Below are 17505 nucleotides of genomic sequence, written 5' to 3'. Positions count from 1 at the left end.
TTTATCACTGTAATTTCTAATAAAATCAATTTCTCACAAAACTAATTACATAATCAAGTAATAAAAATTTAAATAAATGATTCCAAATCAAATCTAAAATAAATTAAACACCGTAAAAGTGTTTTATCCCAAGCAAAATATAAAATAAATTAAAACAATACAAAAGTGAAAAATAATATAATATATTATTTGTCCAAGTATAATAATTTCAACTTCACACAAATTAAATAAATTCGTTTAGGATTAAGTAATTAATGCCTTTGAAAAAAAGAATAACTTAGTTTAGTTAGATAAAATTATTTTTATGTTTATTAAATTATTTTTAATTCGTAAACGGGTCATATCGGGTCATATCAGGTCACCACGGGTTGACCCGAAATCGACCGGTTTTCTTTTCGGGTTCATCGGGTCCAACCCGATTCTGACCCGAATTCCCGAAACCTCAACCCAAACCCATTAATTTCGTGTTAGGTTCGTGTCGTGTCGAAAATTGCCACCCCTAGTTGCGGTGATGCATTTGCGCCGACAAATTTGAGCGACGATCCGGGCTTTGATCGAGCCGTACCGTTCCTGATTTGTCTCGCGCCTTCAGATCCTCCTTCACGCTTCGACAAGAAGCAAAATATTAAGCAATCGTTCCGACGGAGCTAAATTACTACAGGATAAAGAACGAATAGGAAATTTAGATTTCGAAACAAAAAAGAGAGGGGTGCAACACGAGGACTTCCCAGGGGGTCACCCATCCTAGTACTACTCTCGCCCAAGCACGCTTAACTTCGGAGTTCTGATGGGATCCGGTGCATTAGCGCTGGTATGATCGCACCCGCCATGTTCCTTTCGCGTTATTCTTTTAAACTACCCCGTCCTGCGAAGCAGTGTGGCTTTTCTAGACCGAAATTCATTTTAAGCGTCAATTCAAGCATTTTCCTCTTATCCTTTTATTTATTTACTTTATATTTTTTTTTGTTATTGATTTGCACCCTGTTTTTTTCCCTCATCCCGCAACTCTAAATTATCATGAAATCAATCCTTCACGCTTGCAGTTAGGGGTGGCAATTCGGGTCCAAATCAGGTTGGCGGGTCGGGTTCGGGTCAACAGACCCGCCAGAAAATCTGTTGACCCGAACCCCGACCCGCCAACCCGTGACGGGTCAGGTATGCTGACCCGAACCCGAAAATTTCAGGTTTACGGGGCGGCGGGTCGACCCGAAATGACCCGAAACTTAATTTTAATTTATTAATTTATCACTGTAATTTCTAATAAAATCAATTTCTCACAAAACTAATTACATAATCAAGTAATAAAAATTTAAATAAATGATTCCAAATCAAATCTAAAATAAATTAAACACCGTAAAAGTGTTTTATCCCAAGCAAAATATAAAATAAATTAAAACAATACAAAAGTGAAAAATAATATAATATATTATTTGTCCAAGTATAATAATTTCAACTTCACACAAATTAAATAAATTCGTTTAGGATTAAGTAATTAATGCCTTTGAAAAAAAGAATAACTTAGTTTAGTTAGATAAAATTATTTTTATGTTTATTAAATTATTTTTAATTCGTAAACGGGTCATATCGGGTCATATCAGGTCACCACGGGTTGACCCGAAATCGACCGGTTTTCTTTTCGGGTTCATCGGGTCCAACCCGATTCTGACCCGAATTCCCGAAACCTCAACCCAAACCCATTAATTTCGTGTTAGGTTCGTGTCGTGTCGAAAATTGCCACCCCTAGTTGCGGTGATACATTTGCGCCGACAAATTTGAGCGACGATCCGGGCTTTGATCGAGCCGTACCGTTCCTGATTTGTCTCGCGCCTTCAGATCCTCCTTCACGCTTCGACAAGAAGCAAAATATTAAGCAATCGTTCCGACGGAGCTAAATTACTACAGGATAAAGAACGAATAGGAAATTTGGATTTCGAAACAAAAAAGAGAGGGGTGCAACACGAGGACTTCCCAGGGGGTCACCCATCCTAGTACTACTCTCGCCCAAGCACGCTTAACTTCGGAGTTCTGATGGGATCCGGTGCATTAGCGCTGGTATGATCGCACCCGCCATGTTCCTTTCGCGTTATTCTTTTAAACTACCCCGTCCTGCGAAGCAGTGTGGCTTTTCTAGACCGAAATTCATTTTAAGCGTCAATTCAAGCATTTTCCTCTTATCCTGGTCGGGTTCGGGTCAACAGACCCGCCAGAAAATCTGTTGACCCGAACCCCGACCCGCCAACCCGTGACGGGTCAGGTATGCTGACCCGAACCCGAAAATTTCAGGTTTACGGGGCGGCGGGTCGACCCGAAATGACCCGAAACTTAATTTTAATTTATTAATTTATCACTGTAATTTCTAATAAAATCAATTTCTCACAAAACTAATTACATAATCAAGTAATTATTGATTTGCACCCTGTTTTTTTCCCTCATCCCGCAACTCTAAATTATCACGAAATCAATCCTTCACGCTTGCAGTTAGGGGTGGCAATTCGGGTCCAAATCAGGTTGGCGGGTCGGGTTCGGGTCAACAGACCCGCCAGAAAATCTGTTGACCCGAACCCCGACCCGCCAACCCGTGACGGGTCAGGTATGCTGACCCGAACCCGAAAATTTCAGGTTTACGGGGCGGCGGGTCGACCCGAAATGACCCGAAACTTAATTTTAATTTATTAATTTATCACTGTAATTTCTAATAAAATCAATTTCTCACAAAACTAATTACATAATCAAGTAATAAAAATTTAAATAAATGATTCCAAATCAAATCTAAAATAAATTAAACACCGTAAAAGTGTTTTATCCCAAGCAAAATATAAAATAAATTAAAACAATACAAAAGTGAAAAATAATATAATATGTTATTTGTCCAAGTATAATAATTTCAACTTCACACAAATTAAATAAATTCGTTTAGGATTAAGTAATTAATGCCTTTGAAAAAAAGAATAACTTAGTTTAGTTAGATAAAATTATTTTTATGTTTATTAAATTATTTTTAATTCGTAAACGGGTCATATCGGGTCATATCAGGTCACCACGGGTTGACCCGAAATCGACCGGTTTTCTTTTCGGGTTCATCGGGTCCAACCCGATTCTGACCCGAATTCCCGAAACCTCAACCCAAACCCATTAATTTCGTGTTAGGTTCGTGTCGTGTTTTCAGGTCGTGTCGAAAATTGCCACCCCTAGTTGCGGTGATACATTTGCGCCGACAAATTTGAGCGACGATCCGGGCTTTGATCGAGCCGTACCGTTCCTGATTTGTCTCGCGCCTTCAGATCCTCCTTCACGCTTCGACAAGAAGCAAAATATTAAGCAATCGTTCCGACGGAGCTAAATTACTACAGGATAAAGAACGAATAGGAAATTTGGATTTCGAAACAAAAAAGAGAGGGGTGCAACACGAGGACTTCCCAGGGGGTCACCCATCCTAGTACTACTCTCGCCCAAGCACGCTTAACTTCGGAGTTCTGATGGGATCCGGTGCATTAGTGCTGGTATGATCGCACCCGCCATGTTCCTTTCGCTTTATTCTTTTAAACTACCCCGTCCTGCGAAGCAGTGTGGCTTTTCTAGACCGAAATTCATTTTAAGCGTCAATTCAAGCATTTTCCTCTTATCCTTTTATTTATTTACTTTATATTTTTTTTTGTTATTGATTTGCACCCTGTTTTTTTCCCTCATCCCGCAACTCTAAATTATCACGAAATCAATCCTTCACGCTTGCAGTTAGGGGTGGCAATTCGGGTCCAAATCAGGTTGGCGGGTCGGGTTCGGGTCAACAGACCCGCCAGAAAATCTGTTGACCCGAACCCCGACCCGCCAACCCGTGACGGGTCAGGTATGCTGACCCGAACCCGAAAATTTCAGGTTTACGGGGCGGCGGGTCGACCCGAAATGACCCGAAACTTAATTTTAATTTATTAATTTATCACTGTAATTTCTAATAAAATCAATTTCTCACAAAACTAATTACATAATCAAGTAATAAAAATTTAAATAAATGATTCCAAATCAAATCTAAAATAAATTAAACACCGTAAAAGTGTTTTATCCCAAGCAAAATATAAAATAAATTAAAACAATACAAAAGTGAAAAATAATATAATATGTTATTTGTCCAAGTATAATAATTTCAACTTCACACAAATTAAATAAATTCGTTTAGGATTAAGTAATTAATGCCTTTGAAAAAAAGAATAACTTAGTTTAGTTAGATAAAATTATTTTTATGTTTATTAAATTATTTTTAATTCGTAAACGGGTCATATCGGGTCATATCAGGTCACCACGGGTTGACCCGAAATCGACCGGTTTTCTTTTCGGGTTCATCGGGTCCAACCCGATTCTGACCCGAATTCCCGAAACCTCAACCCAAACCCATTAATTTCGTGTTAGGTTCGTGTCGTGTTTTCAGGTCGTGTCGAAAATTGCCACCCCTAGTTGCGGTGATACATTTGCGCCGACAAATTTGAGCGACGATCCGGGCTTTGATCGAGCCGTACCGTTCCTGATTTGTCTCGCGCCTTCAGATCCTCCTTCACGCTTCGACAAGAAGCAAAATATTAAGCAATCGTTCCGACGGAGCTAAATTACTACAGGATAAAGAACGAATAGGAAATTTGGATTTCGAAACAAAAAAGAGAGGGGTGCAACACGAGGACTTCCCAGGGGGTCACCCATCCTAGTACTACTCTCGCCCAAGCACGCTTAACTTCGGAGTTCTGATGGGATCCGGTGCATTAGTGCTGGTATGATCGCACCCGCCATGTTCCTTTCGCTTTATTCTTTTAAACTACCCCGTCCTGCGAAGCAGTGTGGCTTTTCTAGACCGAAATTCATTTTAAGCGTCAATTCAAGCATTTTCCTCTTATCCTTTTATTTATTTACTTTATATTTTTTTTTGTTATTGATTTGCACCCTGTTTTTTTCCCTCATCCCGCAACTCTAAATTATCACGAAATCAATCCTTCACGCTTGCAGTTAGGGGTGGCAATTCGGGTCCAAATCAGGTTGGCGGGTCGGGTTCGGGTCAACAGACCCGCCAGAAAATCTGTTGACCCGAACCCCGACCCGCCAACCCGTGACGGGTCAGGTATGCTGACCCGAACCCGAAAATTTCAGGTTTACGGGGCGGCGGGTCGACCCGAAATGACCCGAAACTTAATTTTAATTTATTAATTTATCACTGTAATTTCTAATAAAATCAATTTCTCACAAAACTAATTACATAATCAAGTAATAAAAATTTAAATAAATGATTCCAAATCAAATCTAAAATAAATTAAACACCGTAAAAGTGTTTTATCCCAAGCAAAATATAAAATAAATTAAAACAATACAAAAGTGAAAAATAATATAATATGTTATTTGTCCAAGTATAATAATTTCAACTTCACACAAATTAAATAAATTCGTTTAGGATTAAGTAATTAATGCCTTTGAAAAAAAGAATAACTTAGTTTAGTTAGATAAAATTATTTTTATGTTTATTAAATTATTTTTAATTCGTAAACGGGTCATATCGGGTCATATCAGGTCACCACGGGTTGACCCGAAATCGACCGGTTTTCTTTTCGGGTTCATCGGGTCCAACCCGATTCTGACCCGAATTCCCGAAACCTCAACCCAAACCCATTAATTTCGTGTTAGGTTCGTGTCGTGTTTTCAGGTCGTGTCGAAAATTGCCACCCCTAGTTGCGGTGATACATTTGCGCCGACAAATTTGAGCGACGATCCGGGCTTTGATCGAGCCGTACCGTTCCTGATTTGTCTCGCGCCTTCAGATCCTCCTTCACGCTTCGACAAGAAGCAAAATATTAAGCAATCGTTCCGACGGAGCTAAATTACTACAGGATAAAGAACGAATAGGAAATTTGGATTTCGAAACAAAAAAGAGAGGGGTGCAACACGAGGACTTCCCAGGGGGTCACCCATCCTAGTACTACTCTCGCCCAAGCACGCTTAACTTCGGAGTTCTGATGGGATCCGGTGCATTAGTGCTGGTATGATCGCACCCGCCATGTTCCTTTCGCTTTATTCTTTTAAACTACCCCGTCCTGCGAAGCAGTGTGGCTTTTCTAGACCGAAATTCATTTTAAGCGTCAATTCAAGCATTTTCCTCTTATCCTTTTATTTATTTACTTTATATTTTTTTTTGTTATTGATTTGCACCCTGTTTTTTTCCCTCATCCCGCAACTCTAAATTATCACGAAATCAATCCTTCACGCTTGCAGTTAGGGGTGGCAATTCGGGTCCAAATCAGGTTGGCGGGTCGGGTTCGGGTCAACAGACCCGCCAGAAAATCTGTTGACCCGAACCCCGACCCGCCAACCCGTGACGGGTCAGGTATGCTGACCCGAACCCGAAAATTTCAGGTTTACGGGGCGGCGGGTCGACCCGAAATGACCCGAAACTTAATTTTAATTTATTAATTTATCACTGTAATTTCTAATAAAATCAATTTCTCACAAAACTAATTACATAATCAAGTAATAAAAATTTAAATAAATGATTCCAAATCAAATCTAAAATAAATTAAACACCGTAAAAGTGTTTTATCCCAAGCAAAATATAAAATAAATTAAAACAATACAAAAGTGAAAAATAATATAATATGTTATTTGTCCAAGTATAATAATTTCAACTTCACACAAATTAAATAAATTCGTTTAGGATTAAGTAATTAATGCCTTTGAAAAAAAGAATAACTTAGTTTAGTTAGATAAAATTATTTTTATGTTTATTAAATTATTTTTAATTCGTAAACGGGTCATATCGGGTCATATCAGGTCACCACGGGTTGACCCGAAATCGACCGGTTTTCTTTTCGGGTTCATCGGGTCCAACCCGATTCTGACCCGAATTCCCGAAACCTCAACCCAAACCCATTAATTTCGTGTTAGGTTCGTGTCGTGTTTTCAGGTCGTGTCGAAAATTGCCACCCCTAGTTGCGGTGATACATTTGCGCCGACAAATTTGAGCGACGATCCGGGCTTTGATCGAGCCGTACCGTTCCTGATTTGTCTCGCGCCTTCAGATCCTCCTTCACGCTTCGACAAGAAGCAAAATATTAAGCAATCGTTCCGACGGAGCTAAATTACTACAGGATAAAGAACGAATAGGAAATTTGGATTTCGAAACAAAAAAGAGAGGGGTGCAACACGAGGACTTCCCAGGGGGTCACCCATCCTAGTACTACTCTCGCCCAAGCACGCTTAACTTCGGAGTTCTGATGGGATCCGGTGCATTAGTGCTGGTATGATCGCACCCGCCATGTTCCTTTCGCTTTATTCTTTTAAACTACCCCGTCCTGCGAAGCAGTGTGGCTTTTCTAGACCGAAATTCATTTTAAGCGTCAATTCAAGCATTTTCCTCTTATCCTTTTATTTATTTACTTTATATTTTTTTTTGTTATTGATTTGCACCCTGTTTTTTTCCCTCATCCCGCAACTCTAAATTATCACGAAATCAATCCTTCACGCTTGCAGTTAGGGGTGGCAATTCGGGTCCAAATCAGGTTGGCGGGTCGGGTTCGGGTCAACAGACCCGCCAGAAAATCTGTTGACCCGAACCCCGACCCGCCAACCCGTGACGGGTCAGGTATGCTGACCCGAACCCGAAAATTTCAGGTTTACGGGGCGGCGGGTCGACCCGAAATGACCCGAAACTTAATTTTAATTTATTAATTTATCACTGTAATTTCTAATAAAATCAATTTCTCACAAAACTAATTACATAATCAAGTAATAAAAATTTAAATAAATGATTCCAAATCAAATCTAAAATAAATTAAACACCGTAAAAGTGTTTTATCCCAAGCAAAATATAAAATAAATTAAAACAATACAAAAGTGAAAAATAATATAATATGTTATTTGTCCAAGTATAATAATTTCAACTTCACACAAATTAAATAAATTCGTTTAGGATTAAGTAATTAATGCCTTTGAAAAAAAGAATAACTTAGTTTAGTTAGATAAAATTATTTTTATGTTTATTAAATTATTTTTAATTCGTAAACGGGTCATATCGGGTCATATCAGGTCACCACGGGTTGACCCGAAATCGACCGGTTTTCTTTTCGGGTTCATCGGGTCCAACCCGATTCTGACCCGAATTCCCGAAACCTCAACCCAAACCCATTAATTTCGTGTTAGGTTCGTGTCGTGTTTTCAGGTCGTGTCGAAAATTGCCACCCCTAGTTGCGGTGATACATTTGCGCCGACAAATTTGAGCGACGATCCGGGCTTTGATCGAGCCGTACCGTTCCTGATTTGTCTCGCGCCTTCAGATCCTCCTTCACGCTTCGACAAGAAGCAAAATATTAAGCAATCGTTCCGACGGAGCTAAATTACTACAGGATAAAGAACGAATAGGAAATTTGGATTTCGAAACAAAAAAGAGAGGGGTGCAACACGAGGACTTCCCAGGGGGTCACCCATCCTAGTACTACTCTCGCCCAAGCACGCTTAACTTCGGAGTTCTGATGGGATCCGGTGCATTAGTGCTGGTATGATCGCACCCGCCATGTTCCTTTCGCTTTATTCTTTTAAACTACCCCGTCCTGCGAAGCAGTGTGGCTTTTCTAGACCGAAATTCATTTTAAGCGTCAATTCAAGCATTTTCCTCTTATCCTTTTATTTATTTACTTTATATTTTTTTTTGTTATTGATTTGCACCCTGTTTTTTTCCCTCATCCCGCAACTCTAAATTATCACGAAATCAATCCTTCACGCTTGCAGTTAGGGGTGGCAATTCGGGTCCAAATCAGGTTGGCGGGTCGGGTTCGGGTCAACAGACCCGCCAGAAAATCTGTTGACCCGAACCCCGACCCGCCAACCCGTGACGGGTCAGGTATGCTGACCCGAACCCGAAAATTTCAGGTTTACGGGGCGGCGGGTCGACCCGAAATGACCCGAAACTTAATTTTAATTTATTAATTTATCACTGTAATTTCTAATAAAATCAATTTCTCACAAAACTAATTACATAATCAAGTAATAAAAATTTAAATAAATGATTCCAAATCAAATCTAAAATAAATTAAACACCGTAAAAGTGTTTTATCCCAAGCAAAATATAAAATAAATTAAAACAATACAAAAGTGAAAAATAATATAATATGTTATTTGTCCAAGTATAATAATTTCAACTTCACACAAATTAAATAAATTCGTTTAGGATTAAGTAATTAATGCCTTTGAAAAAAAGAATAACTTAGTTTAGTTAGATAAAATTATTTTTATGTTTATTAAATTATTTTTAATTCGTAAACGGGTCATATCGGGTCATATCAGGTCACCACGGGTTGACCCGAAATCGACCGGTTTTCTTTTCGGGTTCATCGGGTCCAACCCGATTCTGACCCGAATTCCCGAAACCTCAACCCAAACCCATTAATTTCGTGTTAGGTTCGTGTCGTGTTTTCAGGTCGTGTCGAAAATTGCCACCCCTAGTTGCGGTGATACATTTGCGCCGACAAATTTGAGCGACGATCCGGGCTTTGATCGAGCCGTACCGTTCCTGATTTGTCTCGCGCCTTCAGATCCTCCTTCACGCTTCGACAAGAAGCAAAATATTAAGCAATCGTTCCGACGGAGCTAAATTACTACAGGATAAAGAACGAATAGGAAATTTGGATTTCGAAACAAAAAAGAGAGGGGTGCAACACGAGGACTTCCCAGGGGGTCACCCATCCTAGTACTACTCTCGCCCAAGCACGCTTAACTTCGGAGTTCTGATGGGATCCGGTGCATTAGTGCTGGTATGATCGCACCCGCCATGTTCCTTTCGCTTTATTCTTTTAAACTACCCCGTCCTGCGAAGCAGTGTGGCTTTTCTAGACCGAAATTCATTTTAAGCGTCAATTCAAGCATTTTCCTCTTATCCTTTTATTTATTTACTTTATATTTTTTTTTGTTATTGATTTGCACCCTGTTTTTTTCCCTCATCCCGCAACTCTAAATTATCACGAAATCAATCCTTCACGCTTGCAGTTAGGGGTGGCAATTCGGGTCCAAATCAGGTTGGCGGGTCGGGTTCGGGTCAACAGACCCGCCAGAAAATCTGTTGACCCGAACCCCGACCCGCCAACCCGTGACGGGTCAGGTATGCTGACCCGAACCCGAAAATTTCAGGTTTACGGGGCGGCGGGTCGACCCGAAATGACCCGAAACTTAATTTTAATTTATTAATTTATCACTGTAATTTCTAATAAAATCAATTTCTCACAAAACTAATTACATAATCAAGTAATAAAAATTTAAATAAATGATTCCAAATCAAATCTAAAATAAATTAAACACCGTAAAAGTGTTTTATCCCAAGCAAAATATAAAATAAATTAAAACAATACAAAAGTGAAAAATAATATAATATGTTATTTGTCCAAGTATAATAATTTCAACTTCACACAAATTAAATAAATTCGTTTAGGATTAAGTAATTAATGCCTTTGAAAAAAAGAATAACTTAGTTTAGTTAGATAAAATTATTTTTATGTTTATTAAATTATTTTTAATTCGTAAACGGGTCATATCGGGTCATATCAGGTCACCACGGGTTGACCCGAAATCGACCGGTTTTCTTTTCGGGTTCATCGGGTCCAACCCGATTCTGACCCGAATTCCCGAAACCTCAACCCAAACCCATTAATTTCGTGTTAGGTTCGTGTCGTGTTTTCAGGTCGTGTCGAAAATTGCCACCCCTAGTTGCGGTGATACATTTGCGCCGACAAATTTGAGCGACGATCCGGGCTTTGATCGAGCCGTACCGTTCCTGATTTGTCTCGCGCCTTCAGATCCTCCTTCACGCTTCGACAAGAAGCAAAATATTAAGCAATCGTTCCGACGGAGCTAAATTACTACAGGATAAAGAACGAATAGGAAATTTGGATTTCGAAACAAAAAAGAGAGGGGTGCAACACGAGGACTTCCCAGGGGGTCACCCATCCTAGTACTACTCTCGCCCAAGCACGCTTAACTTCGGAGTTCTGATGGGATCCGGTGCATTAGTGCTGGTATGATCGCACCCGCCATGTTCCTTTCGCTTTATTCTTTTAAACTACCCCGTCCTGCGAAGCAGTGTGGCTTTTCTAGACCGAAATTCATTTTAAGCGTCAATTCAAGCATTTTCCTCTTATCCTTTTATTTATTTACTTTATATTTTTTTTTGTTATTGATTTGCACCCTGTTTTTTTCCCTCATCCCGCAACTCTAAATTATCACGAAATCAATCCTTCACGCTTGCAGTTAGGGGTGGCAATTCGGGTCCAAATCAGGTTGGCGGGTCGGGTTCGGGTCAACAGACCCGCCAGAAAATCTGTTGACCCGAACCCCGACCCGCCAACCCGTGACGGGTCAGGTATGCTGACCCGAACCCGAAAATTTCAGGTTTACGGGGCGGCGGGTCGACCCGAAATGACCCGAAACTTAATTTTAATTTATTAATTTATCACTGTAATTTCTAATAAAATCAATTTCTCACAAAACTAATTACATAATCAAGTAATAAAAATTTAAATAAATGATTCCAAATCAAATCTAAAATAAATTAAACACCGTAAAAGTGTTTTATCCCAAGCAAAATATAAAATAAATTAAAACAATACAAAAGTGAAAAATAATATAATATGTTATTTGTCCAAGTATAATAATTTCAACTTCACACAAATTAAATAAATTCGTTTAGGATTAAGTAATTAATGCCTTTGAAAAAAAGAATAACTTAGTTTAGTTAGATAAAATTATTTTTATGTTTATTAAATTATTTTTAATTCGTAAACGGGTCATATCGGGTCATATCAGGTCACCACGGGTTGACCCGAAATCGACCGGTTTTCTTTTCGGGTTCATCGGGTCCAACCCGATTCTGACCCGAATTCCCGAAACCTCAACCCAAACCCATTAATTTCGTGTTAGGTTCGTGTCGTGTTTTCAGGTCGTGTCGAAAATTGCCACCCCTAGTTGCGGTGATACATTTGCGCCGACAAATTTGAGCGACGATCCGGGCTTTGATCGAGCCGTACCGTTCCTGATTTGTCTCGCGCCTTCAGATCCTCCTTCACGCTTCGACAAGAAGCAAAATATTAAGCAATCGTTCCGACGGAGCTAAATTACTACAGGATAAAGAACGAATAGGAAATTTGGATTTCGAAACAAAAAAGAGAGGGGTGCAACACGAGGACTTCCCAGGGGGTCACCCATCCTAGTACTACTCTCGCCCAAGCACGCTTAACTTCGGAGTTCTGATGGGATCCGGTGCATTAGTGCTGGTATGATCGCACCCGCCATGTTCCTTTCGCTTTATTCTTTTAAACTACCCCGTCCTGCGAAGCAGTGTGGCTTTTCTAGACCGAAATTCATTTTAAGCGTCAATTCAAGCATTTTCCTCTTATCCTTTTATTTATTTACTTTATATTTTTTTTTGTTATTGATTTGCACCCTGTTTTTTTCCCTCATCCCGCAACTCTAAATTATCACGAAATCAATCCTTCACGCTTGCAGTTAGGGGTGGCAATTCGGGTCCAAATCAGGTTGGCGGGTCGGGTTCGGGTCAACAGACCCGCCAGAAAATCTGTTGACCCGAACCCCGACCCGCCAACCCGTGACGGGTCAGGTATGCTGACCCGAACCCGAAAATTTCAGGTTTACGGGGCGGCGGGTCGACCCGAAATGACCCGAAACTTAATTTTAATTTATTAATTTATCACTGTAATTTCTAATAAAATCAATTTCTCACAAAACTAATTACATAATCAAGTAATAAAAATTTAAATAAATGATTCCAAATCAAATCTAAAATAAATTAAACACCGTAAAAGTGTTTTATCCCAAGCAAAATATAAAATAAATTAAAACAATACAAAAGTGAAAAATAATATAATATGTTATTTGTCCAAGTATAATAATTTCAACTTCACACAAATTAAATAAATTCGTTTAGGATTAAGTAATTAATGCCTTTGAAAAAAAGAATAACTTAGTTTAGTTAGATAAAATTATTTTTATGTTTATTAAATTATTTTTAATTCGTAAACGGGTCATATCGGGTCATATCAGGTCACCACGGGTTGACCCGAAATCGACCGGTTTTCTTTTCGGGTTCATCGGGTCCAACCCGATTCTGACCCGAATTCCCGAAACCTCAACCCAAACCCATTAATTTCGTGTTAGGTTCGTGTCGTGTTTTCAGGTCGTGTCGAAAATTGCCACCCCTAGTTGCGGTGATACATTTGCGCCGACAAATTTGAGCGACGATCCGGGCTTTGATCGAGCCGTACCGTTCCTGATTTGTCTCGCGCCTTCAGATCCTCCTTCACGCTTCGACAAGAAGCAAAATATTAAGCAATCGTTCCGACGGAGCTAAATTACTACAGGATAAAGAACGAATAGGAAATTTGGATTTCGAAACAAAAAAGAGAGGGGTGCAACACGAGGACTTCCCAGGGGGTCACCCATCCTAGTACTACTCTCGCCCAAGCACGCTTAACTTCGGAGTTCTGATGGGATCCGGTGCATTAGTGCTGGTATGATCGCACCCGCCATGTTCCTTTCGCTTTATTCTTTTAAACTACCCCGTCCTGCGAAGCAGTGTGGCTTTTCTAGACCGAAATTCATTTTAAGCGTCAATTCAAGCATTTTCCTCTTATCCTTTTATTTATTTACTTTATATTTTTTTTTGTTATTGATTTGCACCCTGTTTTTTTCCCTCATCCCGCAACTCTAAATTATCACGAAATCAATCCTTCACGCTTGCAGTTAGGGGTGGCAATTCGGGTCCAAATCAGGTTGGCGGGTCGGGTTCGGGTCAACAGACCCGCCAGAAAATCTGTTGACCCGAACCCCGACCCGCCAACCCGTGACGGGTCAGGTATGCTGACCCGAACCCGAAAATTTCAGGTTTACGGGGCGGCGGGTCGACCCGAAATGACCCGAAACTTAATTTTAATTTATTAATTTATCACTGTAATTTCTAATAAAATCAATTTCTCACAAAACTAATTACATAATCAAGTAATAAAAATTTAAATAAATGATTCCAAATCAAATCTAAAATAAATTAAACACCGTAAAAGTGTTTTATCCCAAGCAAAATATAAAATAAATTAAAACAATACAAAAGTGAAAAATAATATAATATGTTATTTGTCCAAGTATAATAATTTCAACTTCACACAAATTAAATAAATTCGTTTAGGATTAAGTAATTAATGCCTTTGAAAAAAAGAATAACTTAGTTTAGTTAGATAAAATTATTTTTATGTTTATTAAATTATTTTTAATTCGTAAACGGGTCATATCGGGTCATATCAGGTCACCACGGGTTGACCCGAAATCGACCGGTTTTCTTTTCGGGTTCATCGGGTCCAACCCGATTCTGACCCGAATTCCCGAAACCTCAACCCAAACCCATTAATTTCGTGTTAGGTTCGTGTCGTGTTTTCAGGTCGTGTCGAAAATTGCCACCCCTAGTTGCGGTGATACATTTGCGCCGACAAATTTGAGCGACGATCCGGGCTTTGATCGAGCCGTACCGTTCCTGATTTGTCTCGCGCCTTCAGATCCTCCTTCACGCTTCGACAAGAAGCAAAATATTAAGCAATCGTTCCGACGGAGCTAAATTACTACAGGATAAAGAACGAATAGGAAATTTGGATTTCGAAACAAAAAAGAGAGGGGTGCAACACGAGGACTTCCCAGGGGGTCACCCATCCTAGTACTACTCTCGCCCAAGCACGCTTAACTTCGGAGTTCTGATGGGATCCGGTGCATTAGTGCTGGTATGATCGCACCCGCCATGTTCCTTTCGCTTTATTCTTTTAAACTACCCCGTCCTGCGAAGCAGTGTGGCTTTTCTAGACCGAAATTCATTTTAAGCGTCAATTCAAGCATTTTCCTCTTATCCTTTTATTTATTTACTTTATATTTTTTTTTGTTATTGATTTGCACCCTGTTTTTTTCCCTCATCCCGCAACTCTAAATTATCACGAAATCAATCCTTCACGCTTGCAGTTAGGGGTGGCAATTCGGGTCCAAATCAGGTTGGCGGGTCGGGTTCGGGTCAACAGACCCGCCAGAAAATCTGTTGACCCGAACCCCGACCCGCCAACCCGTGACGGGTCAGGTATGCTGACCCGAACCCGAAAATTTCAGGTTTACGGGGCGGCGGGTCGACCCGAAATGACCCGAAACTTAATTTTAATTTATTAATTTATCACTGTAATTTCTAATAAAATCAATTTCTCACAAAACTAATTACATAATCAAGTAATAAAAATTTAAATAAATGATTCCAAATCAAATCTAAAATAAATTAAACACCGTAAAAGTGTTTTATCCCAAGCAAAATATAAAATAAATTAAAACAATACAAAAGTGAAAAATAATATAATATGTTATTTGTCCAAGTATAATAATTTCAACTTCACACAAATTAAATAAATTCGTTTAGGATTAAGTAATTAATGCCTTTGAAAAAAAGAATAACTTAGTTTAGTTAGATAAAATTATTTTTATGTTTATTAAATTATTTTTAATTCGTAAACGGGTCATATCGGGTCATATCAGGTCACCACGGGTTGACCCGAAATCGACCGGTTTTCTTTTCGGGTTCATCGAATCAATTTCTCACAAAACTAATTACATAATCAAGTAATAAAAATTTAAATAAATGATTCCAAATCAAATCTAAAATAAATTAAACACCGTAAAAGTGTTTTATCCCAAGCAAAATATAAAATAAATTAAAACAATACAAAAGTGAAAAATAATATAATATATTATTTGTCCAAGTATAATAATTTCAACTTCACACAAATTAAATAAATTCGTTTAGGATTAAGTAATTAATGCCTTTGAAAAAAAGAATAACTTAGTTTAGTTAGATAAAATTATTTTTATGTTTATTAAATTATTTTTAATTCGTAAACGGGTCATATCAGGTCACCACGGGTTGACCCGAAATCGACCGGTTTTCTTTTCGGGTTCATCGGGTCCAACCCGATTCTGACCCGAATTCCCGAAACCTCAACCCAAACCCATTAATTTCGTGTTAGGTTCGTGTCGTGTTTTCAGGTCGTGTCGAAAATTGCCACCCCTAGTTGCGGTGATACATTTGCGCCGACAAATTTGAGCGACGATCCGGGCTTTGATCGAGCCGTACCGTTCCTGATTTGTCTCGCGCCTTCAGATCCTCCTTCACGCTTCGACAAGAAGCAAAATATTAAGCAATCGTTCCGACGGAGCTAAATTACTACAGGATAAAGAACGAATAGGAAATTTGGATTTCGAAACAAAAAAGAGAGGGGTGCAACACGAGGACTTCCCAGGGGGTCACCCATCCTAGTACTACTCTCGCCCAAGCACGCTTAACTTCGGAGTTCTGATGGGATCCGGTGCATTAGTGCTGGTATGATCGCACCCGCCATGTTCCTTTCGCTTTATTCTTTTAAACTACCCCGTCCTGCGAAGCAGTGTGGCTTTTCTAGACCGAAATTCATTTTAAGCGTCAATTCAAGCATTTTCCTCTTATCCTTTTATTTATTTACTTTATATTTTTTTTTGTTATTGATTTGCACCCTGTTTTTTTCCCTCATCCCGCAACTCTAAATTATCACGAAATCAATCCTTCACGCTTGCAGTTAGGGGTGGCAATTCGGGTCCAAATCAGGTTGGCGGGTCGGGTTCGGGTCAACAGACCCGCCAGAAAATCTGTTGACCCGAACCCCGACCCGCCAACCCGTGACGGGTCAGGTATGCTGACCCGAACCCGAAAATTTCAGGTTTACGGGGCGGCGGGTCGACCCGAAATGACCCGAAACTTAATTTTAATTTATTAATTTATCACTGTAATTTCTAATAAAATCAATTTCTCACAAAACTAATTACATAATCAAGTAATAAAAATTTAAATAAATGATTCCAAATCAAATCTAAAATAAATTAAACACCGTAAAAGTGTTTTATCCCAAGCAAAATATAAAATAAATTAAAACAATACAAAAGTGAAAAATAATATAATATGTTATTTGTCCAAGTATAATAATTTCAACTTCACACAAATTAAATAAATTCGTTTAGGATTAAGTAATTAATGCCTTTGAAAAAAAGAATAACTTAGTTTAGTTAGATAAAATTATTTTTATGTTTATTAAATTATTTTTAATTCGTAAACGGGTCATATCGGGTCATATCAGGTCACCACGGGTTGACCCGAAATCGACCGGTTTTCTTTTCGGGTTCATCGGGTCCAACCCGATTCTGACCCGAATTCCCGAAACCTCAACCCAAACCCATTAATTTCGTGTTAGGTTCGTGTCGTGTTTTCAGGTCGTGTCGAAAATTGCCACCCCTAGTTGCGGTGATACATTTGCGCCGACAAATTTGAGCGACGATCCGGGCTTTGATCGAGCCGTACCGTTCCTGATTTGTCTCGCGCCTTCAGATCCTCCTTCACGCTTCGACAAGAAGCAAAATATTAAGCAATCGTTCCGACGGAGC

At 39.2% G+C, this 17505-nt stretch overlaps 13 non-coding genes across 13 annotated transcripts; all 13 read right to left on the bottom strand.

Annotated features, from left to right (window-relative positions):
• Nucleotides 1-706: 706 nt before the first annotated feature.
• Nucleotides 707-825, bottom strand: LOC140030168 (5S ribosomal RNA). Its single transcript, XR_011834082.1, has one exon. It is a non-coding gene; the product is annotated as a 5S ribosomal RNA (ribosomal RNA).
• A 1122-nt stretch (nucleotides 826-1947) lies between these two features.
• Nucleotides 1948-2066, bottom strand: LOC140030167 (5S ribosomal RNA). Its single transcript, XR_011834081.1, has one exon. It is a non-coding gene; the product is annotated as a 5S ribosomal RNA (ribosomal RNA).
• Nucleotides 2067-3395: 1329 nt separating this feature from the next.
• LOC140029080 (5S ribosomal RNA) lies at nucleotides 3396-3514 on the bottom strand. Its single transcript, XR_011832984.1, has one exon. It is a non-coding gene; the product is annotated as a 5S ribosomal RNA (ribosomal RNA).
• Nucleotides 3515-4649: 1135 nt separating this feature from the next.
• Nucleotides 4650-4768, bottom strand: LOC140029079 (5S ribosomal RNA). The gene has a single exon (XR_011832983.1). It is a non-coding gene; the product is annotated as a 5S ribosomal RNA (ribosomal RNA).
• A 1135-nt stretch (nucleotides 4769-5903) lies between these two features.
• LOC140029078 (5S ribosomal RNA) lies at nucleotides 5904-6022 on the bottom strand. The gene has a single exon (XR_011832982.1). It is a non-coding gene; the product is annotated as a 5S ribosomal RNA (ribosomal RNA).
• Nucleotides 6023-7157: 1135 nt separating this feature from the next.
• Nucleotides 7158-7276, bottom strand: LOC140029077 (5S ribosomal RNA). The gene has a single exon (XR_011832981.1). It is a non-coding gene; the product is annotated as a 5S ribosomal RNA (ribosomal RNA).
• Nucleotides 7277-8411: 1135 nt separating this feature from the next.
• On the bottom strand, nucleotides 8412-8530 carry LOC140029076 (5S ribosomal RNA). Its single transcript, XR_011832980.1, has one exon. It is a non-coding gene; the product is annotated as a 5S ribosomal RNA (ribosomal RNA).
• A 1135-nt stretch (nucleotides 8531-9665) lies between these two features.
• On the bottom strand, nucleotides 9666-9784 carry LOC140029075 (5S ribosomal RNA). The gene has a single exon (XR_011832979.1). It is a non-coding gene; the product is annotated as a 5S ribosomal RNA (ribosomal RNA).
• Nucleotides 9785-10919: 1135 nt separating this feature from the next.
• On the bottom strand, nucleotides 10920-11038 carry LOC140029073 (5S ribosomal RNA). Its single transcript, XR_011832977.1, has one exon. It is a non-coding gene; the product is annotated as a 5S ribosomal RNA (ribosomal RNA).
• Nucleotides 11039-12173: 1135 nt separating this feature from the next.
• Nucleotides 12174-12292, bottom strand: LOC140029072 (5S ribosomal RNA). Its single transcript, XR_011832976.1, has one exon. It is a non-coding gene; the product is annotated as a 5S ribosomal RNA (ribosomal RNA).
• A 1135-nt stretch (nucleotides 12293-13427) lies between these two features.
• LOC140029071 (5S ribosomal RNA) lies at nucleotides 13428-13546 on the bottom strand. Its single transcript, XR_011832975.1, has one exon. It is a non-coding gene; the product is annotated as a 5S ribosomal RNA (ribosomal RNA).
• Nucleotides 13547-14681: 1135 nt separating this feature from the next.
• LOC140029070 (5S ribosomal RNA) lies at nucleotides 14682-14800 on the bottom strand. The gene has a single exon (XR_011832974.1). It is a non-coding gene; the product is annotated as a 5S ribosomal RNA (ribosomal RNA).
• Nucleotides 14801-16309: 1509 nt separating this feature from the next.
• LOC140029069 (5S ribosomal RNA) lies at nucleotides 16310-16428 on the bottom strand. Its single transcript, XR_011832973.1, has one exon. It is a non-coding gene; the product is annotated as a 5S ribosomal RNA (ribosomal RNA).
• Between the last annotated feature and the right edge of the window lie 1077 nt (nucleotides 16429-17505).

Source organism: Coffea arabica, chromosome 11e (genome assembly GCF_036785885.1).
Source record: "Coffea arabica cultivar ET-39 chromosome 11e, Coffea Arabica ET-39 HiFi, whole genome shotgun sequence".
In the NCBI taxonomy this organism is placed as follows: domain Eukaryota; kingdom Viridiplantae; phylum Streptophyta; class Magnoliopsida; order Gentianales; family Rubiaceae; genus Coffea; species Coffea arabica.
The sequence above is the reverse complement of the archived record's forward strand: the minus strand, read 5'-3'. Positions and strand labels throughout refer to the sequence as shown.